Source organism: Marmota flaviventris, chromosome 12 (genome assembly GCF_047511675.1).
Source record: "Marmota flaviventris isolate mMarFla1 chromosome 12, mMarFla1.hap1, whole genome shotgun sequence".
NCBI lineage: Eukaryota > Metazoa > Chordata > Mammalia > Rodentia > Sciuridae > Marmota > Marmota flaviventris.
In genome coordinates this window covers 28,768,141-28,787,013 of record NC_092509.1, presented here as the reverse complement: position 1 = coordinate 28,787,013, position 18,873 = coordinate 28,768,141, and positions in this window count along the sequence as shown.

Sequence of the window (18,873 nt, the reverse complement as noted above, 5' to 3'; positions counted from 1 at the left end):
CGTATATTTTGGGAGCAAATTTCTGCCACATGCACATCAGATAGAGCATTAATCTCCAGGATATACAAAGAACTGAAAAAACACCAAAAAAAAGCAAACAACACAATCAATAAATGGGCTAAGGAGATGAACAGACACTTCTCAGAAGAAGATATACAATCAATCAACAAATATATGAAAAATGTTCAATATCTCCAATAATCAGAGAAATGCAGATCAAAACTCTAAGATTTCATGTCACTCCAGTCAGAATTGCAACTATCAAAAACACAAACAACAATAAGTGTTGGCTATGATGTGGGGTGAAGAGATTCATTCATACATTGCTGGTGGGGCTGCAAATTGATGCAGCCAATCTGGAAAGCAGTATGGAGATTCCTTGGAAAACTTGGAATGGAACCACTATTTGACCCAGCTATCCCACTCCTTGGTCTATACCCAAAGGACTTAACAACAGCATACTGCAGGGACACAGCCATATCAATGTTCATAGCAGCACAATTCACAGTAGCAAAACTGTAAAATCAAACTAGATTCTCTCAATAGATGAATGGATAAAGCAACTGTGGTATGTATACACAATGAAATATTACTCAGCAATAAAAGAGAATAAAATCATAGCATTTGCAGGTAAATGAATGGAGTTGGAGAATATCATGCTAAGTGAAATAAGCCAATCCCCAAAAACTAAAGACCAAATGTTTTCTCTGATAAATGGATGCTGATCCGTATTGGGGCTGGGGGGCATGGAAAGAATGGAGTAACTTTGGATAGGGAAAGGGTAGGGAGGGGAAGGAAGGGGGGGGACAGGGGAGTAGGAAAGTTGTTGGAATGAGATGGACATCATTACCCTGGGCACAGGTATGATTGCACGAATGGTGTGACTCTATATCATGTACAACTAGAGAAATGAAAAGTTGTACTCTATCTGTGTACAATGAATTAACGACCATTCTGCTGTCATGTATAACTGATTAAAACAAATAAATACATAAATATAATTTTTAAAAAACTTGAGATATCTCAAAAAAAATATTCCATTGTATGTGGAAACCAATAACCATTTGCAACAGGAACAGTTGACAATTTACAAATGATTTTTGAAGTGGGAGTGGTCAAAAACTATTGAGGATAATAGGCATGTGTGTGTATTATCCAATGGCCAAATATTAATATGTCATTTTTGAAAGATAGTGACCTAATAAGTGGTCCTAGTAATACTGTAAAGTTTTTCAAACTTTATTTTTGCAAAATCTCTTTTTAACTTTTGAAGACGATGTTTTTAAATAAAATTCATTTATCATTCTTACGGAGCATTGTTTCACCAGCCCCTATCTAGTTTGTGTCTGTTTTCTTTATAGAGCTTTCCTTTCATTTTTGCTTTGTTACAATAATGCTGAAGAATATCCAGCCACTTTTGGGTTTCTACAAGTTCACTAATGTCAATTCACATTATTTTAATACAAAATTAAGAAACCAGGTGTGGCAGAGCAGAGTCTGTAATTCTAACTGCTTGGGAGGGTGAGGTAGGAGGATTCAAGTTCAATGGGAAGATGGCAACTTAGTGAGACTGTCTTGAAAAATAAAATAAATAAAAAATGAAACAAACAAGAAAATATCAAAATGACTAATGATAACTTACAAAAAAGATGAAATGAAGAAATGTAGAATTACTGCTACAGTTTGGATTCTGAATGTCCCCCCAAAATCCATGTGTTAAAGGCTAAAGGTCCCCAGGGTGATGAAATTGGGAATGGTTAAACCATTAAAGGTGGGATCAAGTGAAAGGTCCTTAGGTCATTGAGGACATGTTCTTGAAGGGGACTTAAGGCCCCCTGGCCCCCTCCTTGCTTACTTGTGCTTCCTGGTTTTGCTCCACCACACACTCTCAACATGGTGTGTCACCTCATCACAGGCTCAAAGCAACAGGCCAATTGATCAAGCACTGGAACCTCCAAAACTTTGAGCAAAACAAGCCTTTGCTCTTTGTAAGTTGGTTAATTACCTCAGTTATCCCATTATAGGATTGAAATTTGGTTAACACAGTTACCATGAAGAAAGTAAAGTGATGAATCACTTGTAATATGCTCACTGATGAAATGTCAGAAAATAATAAACAATGTTTTAAAATTATATTTTTATTTGTTCTAATTAGTTACACATGACAGCAGAATGCATTTTTGACACACAATAAACAACTTTTTTTCAAATAAGAAGTAATAGTGTAGCTGACCTTCCTTGAGACTATCTCACTGTGCCCTCTGGAATGAGAATGGCATAGCATGAGCAGGCAGGGGCAGCATTAGAAGTTATTAGCAATGGTGCAATGACCAACCAATCAGAAGAACATGAGCTACAGTTGGTTCTGGATGCTCCTCATTGGTCAATCATGAGCCTTTTATTCACAGAGCATGAAGAGCTCCCAGGGTTGGGTAGGGCAACCAAAATGTCAGCAAGCATCAGCTAGGTGCTTAGAGTAAGAGCTGTAAATGAAACAATAGAGAATTATTTTAATATTTTAATGAGTGGAAGAACCCAACTAGTTTGCACTGGCTAAATATCAGGTCTTTGAATAGAAATGTTAATAATATACTCAATATCCTTAAAGTGAGGACTAGGCAACATTGTTTTTCACTTGCAATGGTAGCTCGACTTCTATATGCAGTAGTTAAACATATTAACAATCTCTATGCCTTGTAGCCATTTAGCTCTTCTCTGTCTCTGTATTCATACATGTCACATACACATGACATGTTCAAGGCAATAATCTACACATAACAGAAACTCATTCTGCTCCACCACCGAAATTTACTACTTAACAGCAGAAAGTTCAGGCTCCATTGAGTTTGAGACTCCATCTGAATGACCTTGCCAGCCCCTCCTATAAGTTCAAGAGACAAAAACTTCCACTATATAATTCTTAGCGACATCATCACCATCTTATCCTGCCATCACATTTTATGTTCTTTCCATATTGAACTTGAGTAAGTCCTTTCTTTTCTTTTTGTTATTAGTGCTGTTTTCTCTCCTTGGAATGCCTTTCAGTTCCCCTTCACTGAAAGGTGTACTTCAGGACTCACTGAAGATTGGTTACACTTCTGGAAATCCCCTCTGTCCAAAGAATATCAGTGTATAAAGTATTGGAGATTCCATCTTATTCCAAAACAAAAAGTTACTTCTTGGAAATTAATTACTTAAATCTTTTCTCCCCAATCTCCCAAAGTTCTAGCAGCACAGATTTAATAGCTCAATGACTTGTTCATCTGCCTGTGTCTGTGTTTCACCATTTTCTCTATTCCTTTCTTCACCTGTTTCACAATTAGTGAGGGTAGTACAGAAATCACCAGAAGCCAGGTATTGGGGGAAATGACCTTTTCCTCGCAAGTGGGGGAAAAAAAAAAGGTCAGCACCAAGGACAGGGACAACCAAACCTGCCCAGGTTTACTTCCATGCCCTCTCCACTCTGTCCTTATTTTAGTGATACCATTACTGTGCTTCTTGGATTGAGAACCTACCTCATTTTTAAGACTAACTCTATAGTAGTTTTTTTCCCTTTTACCAAAATTACTTGTTTCTTATTTATATCCCCTTCCATAGCTCCTCACTCTCACTTAGCCATAAATGAGCCTACTGTGGCAAAATTCCTGCATATATAGGAAATGTAGGCTGAATAAATTACAAATGGAACAAATACATGAATTTATGACTCAAGAGATCAACAAATGGATTTCAGAAAAACAGTTAAATTCAAGGAGGCACTTAGATAAAACAAGCATGCAAGAAAGCAAAAAATAGTATTATTTGTTATTACTTCATCAGACATTGATTCTCAATCCTGGCTGTGCCTCAGAATGATCTACCGAGGTTATTAAAAATGTAAAGTGCAAGATGTTACCCTTAAAAATGTAGAGTAAGAAACCCGAGGGTGGGGACTTGGCATGTGTTTGGGAGTGGAAGACAATTTGCACAGGTGATTTCCAAAGGCATGAAATAATTCTACAGAAAGCTGTCAATGCTGCGGTATTCCTAGAGGAGGGATTAAACATCTGGAGGGGGAAAAGAACTCCAGCTGCTCTGGTTCATATGAGAAATGGACCCAACCGTTTCAGTTGGGTGAATTGAAAATCAGCAGGAATTACATCTTTATTCTGACATCTTCTGGCCTCCCATTCATGATGTGATAGAACAGGTAAATTTATTATTTTGGGTCCTCCTCTTCCCATCTGCAACCTAGATTCCCAGGTGGCTCATGAAGCACAGGACAAGCTCCCTCTGCTTCAACTAAGGAAACAAAGAAATACCAACAGCAGCACAGCGGAAATGAGAATCTTTCAATTCCCTTTCTCTTAGTGAACTTTACCATTCAGATTGTCTTTGTAGAAGTGGCAGCAGAAAGAATTCCTCATCAAAATGTGAGGGCTAATCATGTTACATGGAAACTTGAAAGCTCCCACATATATAAGTAACGTGAACTGCCAGTTACATCTATCCTATTGCAATAAAGTCTATTTGATGTCTTTTATTTTTGTTCAGAAGTATATGATGAAATTCTAAACAGTGGAAGACTTTCTGCCAGATTTTCTAAAGATCTGAAAGCATTTATCAACTGTTTCTGTTTGTTTGTTTGTTTGGGTGAGGGTACCAGGCTTTGCACTCAGGGGCACTCAACCACTGAGCCACATCTCCAACCCTATTTTGTATTTTATTTACAGACAGGATCTCACTGAGTTGCTTAACACTTTGCTGTTTGCTGAGCTAGCTTGGAACTTGTACCTCAGCCTCCTAAGATGCTGGGATTACAGGCATGCACCTCATGCTAGATTATCAACTGGTTCTTGTTATTCAATTCAATTTTGAAAAATCATGACTCAGCACTAGCTTATGCTTGGTTAAGGGACACACAAGGGTGGCCTCAAATCATATGAATGAATACCAGTCATTCTCTTTATCATCCCTCTGCCAAAACTAAGAGCTTCTTGCCTTTTATAACTCTCCCAATAAAAAATCAGTTCACATAACAAGACCAATATTTTCAGCCTAATATTTTCATTGAATTTTACAATTCAATGAAATTTATTATCTCTGATGTTACACAAAACTTGTGATTTAATATATCTAAATCCCTTAATATTATGACATGAAAGTTTTCCTTTGCAGGAAGATAACCAAACTCTGAAACTTATAATTGGTTTAAAAAGATAACATTGGATGAAGCACTGAAACTTTCAGTGTATTTATATTACTTTATATTCAGTTAACATGAAATTTATGTATTTTCTTCCTTTAAAAGAAAAAGAAGTTTTCTGAATTCCTGATCTATTCAAAAGGTTAACCTCCAATATAAAACTGAAATTCAGTTAGTTATGATAACTCAAGAAATAAAATAATTTCTTCTCTAAGTAACTGGAAGTAACATTAGTATGTGTCTTTCATATAGCTTCCATTTCTTGATTTGTCAAAATAGAAATGACAGAAGAAGTTTATTGAAGATAAAATTCAAATGAGAAAAATGATTTAAAATCATCCATAGATGAACAAAAATTTATAACTAAGCAATTTGGGGTGTGAATTAGCAAACAAAGAAATGTTATTTGGAGTCTGGTCTAGAATTGTGTCTGTACTGGTTTATGTCTAAGGAGTTTAAAATGCAAATCAGTACAAGAGCATGCATGTAAAGTATGGAATTTTTTCTTTATTTTAAGAAAGAAGTCTATGTTTATCACAATTTAAAGACAGCTTGGCAATTTAAAATACTTCCTTGTTCTTTTGTCTTCAAGTCTTTATTTCCCAACCAGCTGTTTTTCATAACTGGGCCTAAGGCCATGTTCTCACCCAGACATGTATTTTCCACATGACTAAATTTCTTGATACTTTTCCCTTTATCACCTCTAAGATAAATAGATATAAATCTGCTATACATTTCTCAGGAAGTGTTTATCTCTGGGAAGGATATAGACTGCTACAATCTAGAATTTAGAATAAGGGTTAAAAAATTTCCTTGAAGTCATGTTTTTTTGGACAACAAAAAGAGGCTGGGAGTTAGGAAACCTACATTCTGAGCAACTCGCCAAACCTCTCTGGGCTTCATATATTTTAGCAGCTTCCCATAAAAGAATACTTTGAAGTTGGCATAATAAAATGGCTACATTATTGTCCATTTTTTTGAGATTTGCACCCCTTATCAATTTATTGTTTCTCAATTCAACATTTCTCTTTTTAATTAGAATACTGTGTCACTTTATTAAGATTCATCCACATCTCATAGAATCCATCCACTTAATGTGTACAACTCAATGATTTTTAATATATTCACAGAGATGTTCAATCACCACCACATCAACTTTAGAACATTGCTATCACCCCATAAAGAAACCCCAGATCTTTTAGTCCTTCATCCTTTTCCTACCAGCTCAGGCAACTCCTAATCTGCTTTCTGTCTCTATGGTTTGGCTTATTCTGAACATCTCATAGAAATGGAACACTATAGAGTTTGGTTTGTGATTGACTCCTCTCAATTATCAGTGACTTCAATTTTCACCTATGTTGTAACACATTGCAGTACTTTGCTCCTTTTTGTTACCAAACAACATTCCTCTATATGGCATTTTGGTTAGCTTTTTCATCACTGTGACCAAAATGCCCAACAAGAACAACTTAAAGGAGGAAAAGTTTATTTGGGGCTCAGGGTTACAGTGGACTCAGTGCACGGAGGGCCAACCTCACTGCTCTGAGCCTAAGACAAGGCAGCACATGATGGGGGAAAGACCCAGTGGAGAAAGGCTGCCTGCCTCATGTAATGGAGGCAGAGAGTGAGATGGAAAGGAAAAGGGACCACAGGTAAGATGCACCCTTAGAGAGCATGCCACAGTGACACTTCTCCTCAGTCATTGTCCACCTGCCTATAATTACTGGTCCATTCAAACTAGGATGGATGGATTAGGTTACAGCTCTCACAATCCAATCATTCTACCTCTGAGTATTCCTGCAGAAACACAGAAACTTTTGGTGGACACCTCATGTCAAAACCATAACATATGGCATCCCACACTTTATTTATACTTTTATTAGTTGATAGGCATTTGAGGTGTTTCCACTTTGGGGCTATTACAGAAAGCTCCGTCCTTGTCCCCAGTGCCAATCCAGTAATGAGGACACAATTTTGAAAAATAAGAAAAAGAATTTTGTTGTTTTGCCAGCAAAGGAGAAGCACAGAGGAATTTTGTCCCAGAGGCTGTGATTCTGACCATCAGAAGGAACAGGGAGGTTTTAAAGAGGTGATTCCAAAGCTACATTCCATGTTCTTTATGTTGGGATTTGTAATTCACTTGTTAATTTGGGAGATAGTCATTTCTGTGATCTTCTGGTGCCATCCCGGAAGTCTGAATTATACTCACTTGACTCTTACAGTTTAGATGTGAGGCGTCCCCCAAAAGCTCATGTGTGAGACAATGCAAGAAGGTTCAGAGGTGAAATTTGGGATTATGAGAGCCTTACCCTAAACGGTGCATGAATCTGCTGATAAGAGTTAACTGGGTGATAGCTATAGGCAGGTAGGTGTAGGCTGGAGGAGGTGGGTTATTGGGGACTTTCCTTTGGAGTATATATATTTGTCCTCTGTGAGCGAAGCTCTCCATCTCTGCTTCCTGGTGGCCATGTTCTGAGTTGCCTTCTTCCACTATACTCTTCTACCATGTTTGTTGCTAACGGTCCAAGGTAATTGTTAGAGTCTGTAAACAAGTCTGGATGGCGCCTGGCATTTTGCCAGAGGGAGTGGTTTGTGAAGTAACGCCAGCGAGCCATTAAGTGTGGAGATTCCTTATTGGTTGATTGCTGTATCTAGTTTATGTTAATTAAGATAAGCTGTGTGGAATGTATATATACCCCTCCTGTCCTACAATAAACGGCTCCCACTCCTGCTGTATCAATGTACACAAGTTGCTCGTCACCCCCCGGTTATTTTGCTGCAGCCGGACTCTGGCATATGGTGGCCTGTATCGGGAGCCCCGGGACACTTGGGGGTCAGTGACAAAAAAAAAAAGTTGCCCGTCCATAGATAGGACTGGAGCAAATCTGCTCATCCCTAGACAGATAGGGCGAGAGGAAAAATGGCCATTTTGAGAAAATGGAGAAGATTGATACAGTATGTTTGTGTCTTGTTTTGTCTCAGTGTATTGTATTGTCTTTGTGATGAAAATATGGAAGGGGTATTAAGTAAATTACTAAGGGAAGGAGGCACCCCAATGGAACCAAGAGCAATTAGGGCATGTGTTGATGGAAGCCTGGGAACTCTAGTCAGAAAGAAAAAGAAAGTTCAGAAGAAGAAGGATTATCAGGAAAAAAGTTGCAGCAAAAGGTTATTGCTAAATACTTTTCGTTACTGGAGGGTGTGTGAATCAGAATCAGCGCAGCGGCTGCCACGTGCGCGAGCCGGTCATGGCGCAGCAAGGACTTTCCAAGCAGCAGCAGCTGGCTCTTCCCCACCCCCGGCCTGGGGAGTGGGATGCCACTGCGAGAGCCCAAATCCAAACCTGACCCGGAGGCACAGTCTCGCGGGCTCTTGCTCTCTGTGCCCGGAAGCAGTTTGAGTCTGGGACACTCCCCAGGGCCATCTGGGGCTGCCCGGGACGCTACAGCCGGCAGAAGATGCTACCAGCATCCCTGATGTTTGGTCATTTTCAATGCCAATAACTAAGCTACAATGGTTCTCCCACACCTGGAAGCTAATGAGTAATGAGCACTATTAAGGCTTATTTCAAATGTAAAAAAACCTTGAGATAATGTACTAAATTGTTCAGAAGGTTGTTTTCTTAGTGGAATGCTACAGGATTTTCTTTAGTATCATTGCTGGAGTTCCTGCCTTCATCCCAGTGCTGGTGAGGATGAGGGTGGAAGAATTTCCAGTGTTGCTGAGAACTGGACGAGACTTTGGATCAAGCTAGCTGCCTGCAGAACTTACCTGGACTGTGACTTAAGCTAGCTGCCTGCAGAACTTACCTGGACTGTGATTTAAGCTAGCTGCCTACAGAACTTACCTGGACTGTGATTTACCTGGACTGTGAGTTAATCTATTGAGACACTGCTTTACCTGGACTGAGACAACAAACTGTAATCTACAACAAATTGTAACTCTTTATCTTTGCTAACGGTGTCATTGCTGGTATAATTTTTCCAAGGGCTTCTTGCATGGAACCATCAATTGGCTTGGTATTGTGGCATTTTGTATCCTCCCTTTCTGTTTGTAGCAGGTTATTTATGGTGTTTGTGTAAAAACCACTATGGTCGTTATTTAAATTAAACAAAAGGGGGAAATGTTAGGGTCTGTAAACAAGTCAAGATGGCGCCTGGCATTTTGCCAGAGGGAGTGGTTTGTGAAGTAACACCAGCGAGCCATTAAGTGTGGAGATTCCTTATTGGTTGACTGCTGTATCTAGTTTATGTTAATTAAGATAAGCTGTGTGTAATGTATATATACCCCTCCTGTCCTACAATAAACGGCTCCCACTCCTGCTGTATCAATATACACAAGTTGTTCGTCACCCCCCGGTTATTTTGCTGCAGCCGGACTGCGGCAGGTAATGTTCATTGCCCTGGGCCCAAGGTTAGCTTTTGGGGGATGCCTCACATCTAAACGATAGGAGTCAGTGAGTGTGGGGAGCAAGGGAGGCTCTCGTACACTGTTGGTGGGAATAATGGGAAGGGGTGCACTGGAAAACAGTCTGGCAGTGTCTCAAATAGTTAAACATAAGAGTTGCCATAGATCTAGCAATTCCATTCCTAGGAATGAAAAGAAAAAGGAGAAATAAAAATACACATCCACATCAACTCTGGCTCACCTTGGAACCAGAGGAAGAGAGTCCACTCTCTATGGACTAAAACAATGAGCATCAAATTAAATTTTCCCTCTTCTAAGACTGAGTTTGTCAGGTCTTTTGGTTGCAGTGGTGAAAAGTTTGACTGAAACACCAATCTTTGCTATGATCTGTCTTTTTTTAAAAAAAAAAAAAAAAACATCTTTTGGACACCGATAGGCATCCCAGTGCATATGAGGTGGTATCTCCTTGTGGAATCCACTCTTGAATTTGTGGCAGTAGATTGGACCTTATACATGCTTCTTCTTTGCCTGCTGGCACCTGTTGGTGAAGCTTTTCTGTGGAAAGTATGAAAGGGATACTGAAAGAGGAAGAGGCTCTCTTGCTGACTCTTATGTGCTTTTCTTCTTACTTCTGTGGTGAGACTGCCAGTGGCATGCAAATACCCACTGGTGCTCAAGTTTGGCTGAATTCTTGGCAGGCAACTCCCTTCTTACTAGTCCCATTCCAATAGCTGCAGACAAGCTCTCAGTGAAGCATGTCAGGAACCTTGATGGCACAGGTTACCGCAGTACCATCTCTGATAATTGCAGAATATTTGTCTTGGGGGAGGTGGGAGAAGAGACCTTTTCCAAGCATTTTACTTTCTTGGATTCTGTCTTTTTGTGTGGCTATCACAGAACACCTGACAGTGGGTATTTTATAAAAAAAAAAAGAAAGAAATGTATTTAGCTCATGGTTTTGGAGGCTGAAAGTCCCTGATGAGGGCCTTCTGTTTACATTATAATTATGGCATATGCATCATGGCAGAAGCATGTGCAAGAGGCAGACAGCAGTCATATTGCAAGAAAGGATGCATGAGACTGGGCACGGGCCAGGCTCACTCTTTTTAAACAACTAGCTCTCTCTGTAACTAACCTAGCCCCACATGACCTAACCGACTTCTGAGAGACAGCAGTAATCCATTCATAAGAGTGGAGCCTCCATCAACTCATTACCTTCCAACTGGGTCCTAGTTGTTATAGGTTTCACCACCTCAAGGCCACCACACTGAGGACCAAACTTCTAGCACATGAATTTGGAGACAAACCAAAGTCAAGCCATTGGGGATTCTCTCCCTTAGTAACTATTGGCCAGCTTGGCTACTGATGTATTGTCTGGAGCTTTCTTTCACCTCCCTGCTAATGGCCTACGTTTTCTTAGTTAATAATCCTTATGTTAAATTTTCCTTGTTTAAATTACTGGCACAGTTTCTATCACCTGTCTGGACACCAGATGATGCAAGATTAATCTTCTTCTACTACAACTAGATGTAGTGAACATTCTTTTTTAATTAGTCATATCTATGCTACTCCAAAAGAGAGTTTGATTATTTTTAAAAGCTTAACCATGTTAAATTATTATTGCAGTGATGTCCAAATACACTTTTGCAAATTTGACCTTGTATTACAATGTAAAGATATCTAATAAGCAAGTTTTGAAAAACTATAAAGAGAAATTTTTTTAAAAAACTATCAAATTCCTATTATTTCAATAGAACTGTAACTTTAGGTGACATTTTACCTTCAGATTTTAATTTGCTGTCATTTGAAATAAATGCAAACATGTATCCAACTCAGCCTGAAAATAAAGTTGGAACTCTGGAGGCTTCATTCATATGCAATATATGCGTCCCTTCAGCCACTACTTCCTATCATATTGAGTCTAAACTGATGACCTCTCTTCAAATAACCAGTGAAATGAAAGTAAGATTACAATACAAAAGAAAATGGACTGAAGAAACCTTCTCTGACCGTGCTGATTTAAATGGAAACCAAGGAATTAGCCCTGCATTGTCATCAGTTAGTATTGCCAGACTTATAGAGAGCCAGGCTGGGGCAGGCATGGTCAAAAACTGCATGAAACTCAGGCCTTCTCTAATTTATTTTTATCTTGCCACTTCCTTAAAGATGCCCCAAGTCATATCAGAAATCCACATTCAAGCTTGGTGGCCAGCCTTTTTTTCTGCCATTTACTGACTTCCTGATTTTATGGGGTTCACTTGACACCTCCTATTCAACAGGCAACTATTGGTAAATTTTAATGTGGATTCCCCACACTATATATAGTGTCATAAGCCTGAAACACTACTAAATACCAGAAAGAACTGACTTAAATTTTAAGGTGCTATTATCCTAAACCACACAAGTTAAAAGTAAAACACCAAATGTTATAATCTGGTCTACCTATACTAAGGTGCTCAGGCTGGATTGCCCCACAGAAACAAATTTGACCTGAGTTATGTTGGTACTATCATTTAAATTGTACATGGACTACAGTTCTCAAGGTGCCTTCTTGAAATTTTTTATTTTTAAGATGTCTCCTGAACTTCAACAGGTCGGGGGTTCAGATTGGGCTTATATTGAACAGAATGCTTGCATGACTATCATGCCCAGGTAATAGGAAGGAGGCTAAGCAGACCAGAATCTCAATGACAAAAATCACAATGCAGGACCTCCTTTTGTCCCATTATATCCGTGAACATAGCACACTTTCTTATGAGATGAAAGAAAAGGGCACAAGCTTCAAGAGAGCCAAACAAGTTCTATGAACTTAGCCATTTTCTTTTTTTCATTTGTTCTAATTAGCTATACATGATAATAGAATGTATTTCAATTCATTGTACACAGATGGAGCACAATTTTTCATTTTTTAGAGTCACACTGTTTGTGCAATCACACATATGCCCAGGGTAATGATGTCCATCTCATTCCACCAACTTTCCTACTCCCCTGCCCCCTCCCTTCCCTTCTCTCCCCTTTGCCATATCCAAAGTTCCTCCATTTCTCCCATGCTCCCCCCACAACCCCATTATGAATCAGCATCCACAGATCAGAGAAAACATTTGGTCTTTGTTTTGGGGGGATTGGATAACTTCACTTAGCATGATATTCTCCAACTCCATGCATTTACCTGCAAATGCCATGATTTTATTCTCTTTTATTACTGAGTAATATTCCATTGTGTATATACCACAGTTTTTTTATCCATTCATCTATTGAAGGGCATCTAGTTTGGTTTTACAGTTTTGCTACTGTGAATTGTGCTGTTATGAACATTGATGTGACTATGTCTCAGTAGTATGCTGTTGGTAAGTCCTTTGGGTATAGACCAAAGAACGGGATAGCTGGGTCAAATGGTGATTCCATTCCAAGTTTTCCAAGGAATCTCCATACTGCTTTCCAGATTGGCTGCACCAATTTGCAGTCCCACCAGCAATGTGTGAATGTATCTCTTCCCCCACATCCTCATCGACACCTTTATTGCTGGTATTCTTGATAGTTGCCACTCTGACTGGAGTGAGATGAAATCTTAGAGTAGTTTTGATTTACATTTCTCTAATTACTAGAGATGTTGAACATTTTTCACATATTTGTTGATCAATTGTATATCATCTTCTGAGAAGTATCTGTTCAGTTCCTTAGCCCATTTTTTTTTATTGATTTGTTTGTTTTGTTTTTGTTGTTGTTTGGTGTTAAGTTTTTTTCAATTCTTTATATATCCTGGAGATTAGTGCTCTATCTGATTCATTGTACACAGATGGAGCACAACTGTTCATATACACACAAGGCTCCATATATTAAATCCTGTAAAAACTAGTTTGTTGTTGAATCATTTCTGATTGAGTATATTTCAATATTCCTATTCTTTATATACCTTTAAAGAAGTAGTTATGGCTCAATAAGATCAAATAATTGGGGCCCTGATTTAATAGGATCAGTGTCCTACTCAGAAGTGACACCAGGAAAGGCCAAGTGAAGACACAGCAAAAAGGCAGCCATCAGCAAGCCAGAAAAAGAGCCATCACCAAAAAATAAAAAATCTAATTTAGATTTTCAAGGCTCCAGAACTATGGTGAAAATACCCACTCTGTGGTATTTTGTTATGGCAGCCTTAGTTAATTAAAACATTAGTCAACTACTAAATTATACTTGGAGGACCCAGAAACCTCAGGAAAAAAATTATTTATTCTTTGAGCACCTTTAATTCTTATGAAGTTGAGATTATTTAAATGCTAGCATATACAACATAGCATCCCCCATACTGCGATAAATAAACTACTATGTAATCAGTAATACTCTATATCCCTAATGGAAGACGTTTGGTATTATAAGAATAGGAATATTGAAATATACTCAGTCAGAAACTATTAAATAACAAACTAGTTTTTACAGGGTCAAATATATGAAGAGATATTGCATTAACATCACTAAGAAATACTTAAACATCAGGATTTAAATACCAATTTAAAAATGATGATCATGAGTCTTCTGAATGAAAATTCCATGAATGCAGACCCATCCTATTCCTGTTTCTGGTATTTTAAAATATTTACAGTTTGGGGGGTTTAGTGCTCAGGAATTAAGAATGTTCCTATACTGCTAGTTGATATCAACTGTGACTGGCAGGCACATTGCCACTTAATGTGGCCAAAAATAAACCACACGTGGAGCCAAGTGTATCAGCTGTAGCAGTTTAAGAATCACAACCTCGGAGATCAGGACCGACTTCCCATCAGCCTTCAGCCCCATCTCAAAGCTTTATTTCACTGCCAAACCAAGAACAGGCTTCCTTTTATATGCCTTGGTTATTTAGCCCAGTGTTACTGAACAGTGTTGAGATTTTGCTTATTCATGGCTGAAACTAAGAATTTTTAATCTGGCTTTGGTACTGAACAATTCAGTTTGGCATATAAAGCTTCTTTGATTATTCTCTGAACATGAAGTCTTCCTTCTTTCACTCAATAACTGAATGAGAAGATGGGGGGAAAGACACTTTTCTTATCTCCAAAATATCCATATAACAGCACACAAGTCAGAATTTGTACATGCAAGCAGGAATGTTCCCAAACAACTGCAGAAGAGATCAGTAATAAGTAATCACCACCTTTAAACAATCTAATTATATAAATGGCTAAGCTAGATATTGCATTTTCTCCAAAGTCCCACCCTTGTGATGGATTTGTCACTTTTATGATTTTTTTTTAAAAAAAGCAATACAATTTGCTAGGACAGATTCAGTAGAAAGACAAAAGCTTGGTGATTCTCTATTTTGTACTGCCTTTCAGGAAGGGCCCAAATGCAAAGGAAACAGAGTAGAGCTATCACTGAAATAGCACGGAGGACACTGAGCAGAGCAGAGAATCTCAAAGTTCCCCAGCTCTCTAGCCTGGTTCCTGGCTGTGACAGAGGTAGAGGGTGACATGGCTCAGTAACTAACACATAGTCATCAGTTTCATATTGAAAGCATTCCAGCTGATGTAAGAGATCAAGGAGAAAGCTTCATGGACATACTGGGACTATGAGGCCTGTGGAACACAAATGTGATGGGCCAGCTCTAGGGACCCATATGGCCCCTGCCCCAGCATGGCATGGGCTGGCCTTGTGTGGATCAGAGCTCATTTCAAACATGAGATGATAGTTACTTTGGTAACTATCACCGTTGGATCTGTAACTAACTCGTGGGTAGAGTCCAGTGTGTAGACACACTGCTTAAAGGGCTGATTCATGTATTAGGCAGGAAAAAAGCAGGGAAGCGGGTAATTTCATCATTCTACCCAGAACAGCACACAATTTAAAATTTAGGAATTGTTTATTTCTGGAATTTTCCACCCAATATTTTTGGACCACAGATGAGCATAGAAAACTATAACTGCAGAAATTAAAACCAGAAATGAGAGGGGAATACAGCAAATAGTGTTGCCTAAATATCATTTCCTGTCCTCAATGGATGTTATGAAACAGGGTACTTTTTTTTCACCTTGAGTTTCAGTCCAACATAGCCTTAAGCAGAAGAATTGGCAGACAGGAACTCACTATCTGCCGTCCAGTTCTTGGAAAGCTATTTTCTACTAGGTCCTGAACAACCACACCAAACAAGACTGACATTCACGTGATTCTTTATTGAAGAAAGTGCAACCACCAAAATCCCAGTATGGCTTCTTTCTTGGCAACACTCAGACATCCTTGGCAATGCTCAGAAACATGAAGTCATCTATTTAAGAAGAAATAATATGCATAGCAGCTGGGCATTGTGGCTCAGGCCTGTAATCTCAGCAATTTGAGAGGCTGACGCAGGATTACAAGTTGAAGATCAGCCACAGCAACTTTTATCAAGATTCTTAGCAACTTAGTGAGACCCTGTCTCAAAATAAAAAATTAAATGAACTGTGGACGTAAGTCAGTGGTAAAACAGCCCTGGGTTCAATTCCCTGTACAAAAAAAAGAAAAAAATATATGCATAGCATCTACATTTTTAAATGAACTTCAGAATAATAGTTTAAACATAGATTAAGAAACTGTTACTGTTATTTATGTGTGAAGAAATACAATATTTGAAATAAACGAAGAAATAGTCTGTAAGTACATTCTATGGTGTTTTGTTATAGTGGCCCAACAGACTTAAGACAGTAGATTTCAAGTTTAGCTCTCAAATGTACCATCCAGAAAATTTCACAGCTACCTTAAAAGGAAATGCCTCTCTTGACCCTAAAATTTTTCAGTCATTAGTTAAACTATAAATGTTTAAAAAAATATTTTGAAATATTTCTGAGATAGGGTAAAAATTAAGAAAAAAAAACTCAATATTCCTTTCTAAATTTAAGGTATTACTCCACTATTAAAGACTAAAAGCTGCATATGAATCTTCATACATAAGTATACCTATGCACACATGTACAGTATGTGTGCATGCATGGAGGAGAAGAGAAAATGAGATAACCCAATGACATCTAATATTATAAGATAAAGAGAGACATCAATTATATATCAACAAAATTCCCCAAGTGACACAAAATTATCTAAATGTACATAAAGCTAACACATTATCTAACCCATTACAATTCAATTTCTGGAAAAATACACAAATCTAGGGAAATTGTATTATCCTGAGGGGATTGATTATTAGGCTATCCAAGTTCAGCATAATTTTATAGAAGGAAGAAATACAGTTCTTATATTTCTAGGCAAATTATACCACAAATTCAGTTAGAGACTCATATTTATTCTATTGTAAGTCAAAGATTGAGAGACTTCAAAAATAAGTCCTGGGTGTGACTATAACCCCAAGGGCAGACCACTGTGAAGAATTTAATTCTCCTAGCTCATTAAAAAAGCGAAGACATGGCATTTGGAAGCACAGCTTGGCAAGAGAGACACCAGATGTCACTTAACCTTACACAGACCCCCAGTAATTTAGGACCCGCACTTCTGAGCAGATCAAGTCCTTTGTTTAAAAAGGACTTTCAAAATCTACCCCTTTTAAACTTTATAGAAAACACAATAGCTGAATTACCAAGATCCACCCTTTCTTTCTTTCTTCCTTTCTTTCTTTCTTCTTCTTCTTCTTCTTCTTCTTATTATTATTATTATTATTATTATTATTATTATTATTTTGTACCAGGATTGAACCCAGGGGACTTAAATATTGAGCCACAGTCCTAGCCTTTTTTATGTTTTATTTTGAGACAGAATCTTGCTAAGTTGTTTAGGACCTCACTAAGTTGCTGAGACTGGTTTTGAACTGGGCATCCTCCTGCCTCAGCCTCATGCCTCACTGATCCTCACTGGGATTACAGCATGCCCCATCGTACCCAGTTTATTTTTTAACAAAATGGTTCTAAAGCTATGAATTGTCCAAAAGATGACTAGCTTAAGGTGGGAGCCAAAAACAAAAAGCAAAGTCAAAAACAATATTTCTGAGGTACAAATACCAATCATTTTTATATAAAAAGTTATGAGCTAACCATACTGTAAATTTCAAAGAGCTCCCTGATGCTGGGAGCCATTAGCCAAGTAGGTATGACAATTTCCTTGCCAGCGTACCCCATGTTGCTGACATGTTGCAGCGACATTGAATGTAGGTGACCTTGCTCAAGGACCAAGGCAGATTAGGGTGTTCCCGGTTTTAAGATAATCGTGTTTAGGGTGTTCCCAGTTTAGGTTCCAGGTTTAAGGTTTAAGATTATTCCTCCTGGGAATAGGGCGTATCCTGCTGCCTGAGTTCCCCTTGAGTTCTCACGGGATTCAGACAGTATATTTGGGAGACAGAAGCCCAGTGGATTTGGATTTGGGCAGAGAACGTGGATTTGGGCAGAGAACGTGGATTTCCCCAGAACGTGATTGTAGACGGCTGGTGTGAGTTCGGGAATAAAGAGTTGCTGTTTGAATCTACAAGCTGTGTGGCGGCTCGTGATTTTGTGCCCAGCCAGACTGTGGCACCCTGAATGCATGCTGATTCCAAACAAATGTACATCCAAGTTCAGGCATTCCAAAATGTGCTGCTACAGACCACTGGGCAACTTAGCCTAAGGAGGCCACAGGCTGAAATGATAACACCTGTCCTGATCCTCTAAAGAGGGTCTGTCAGGTCAGGTATCACCGAGGACCTTTGTTGATAAATGGGGAAAAAGTATCACAGGAGCCTCCAGGCATCAACTAGTCTAGCTCATATTTTCATACTTTTACCTTTAATTGATAACTTTTCCATGTCTTCTTAAAATTCTCATCAGTTTAGAGAGGGTGATGGAAAATTCTATCCACCTTCTCATCTCTAATCAAAATGCACTTGTCCTTCACATTCACAGGTTTCCACCCTGAATCATCTCTTTCCTTTCTGGGAACTAATGGTGGGGACAGATGTTGAAAGGTAAGGCCATTGGCAATAGGCCCTTGAAGTAAGATTCTCCCCCTACCCCACCCCTTCCCCAGGGTTGGCTCCACCATTCAGTGAGCTCAACCTACAATAGGAGGTGCTCTGGAATCACCCCCATTCACTCCCCATTTCTGTCACTGAGAAATGGACTCTGCTTCTGGAAGAAAACGGTACTGAACTCAACCCTGATTGTGAATTCTGCCGTATACCAGGAGAGAGTTCCTGCTAAGTCAGAGAACTAGTCCTATTCTTAGGGTTGGGTCAGTAGTCACCTGCATTAATTAAAGGACACCGCCAGGCAAGGAAAATAATCAAGTCTGGCCCAAGTCCTACCGGCTTATGCTCTCTCTCTCTCTCTCTCTCTCTTTCCAGC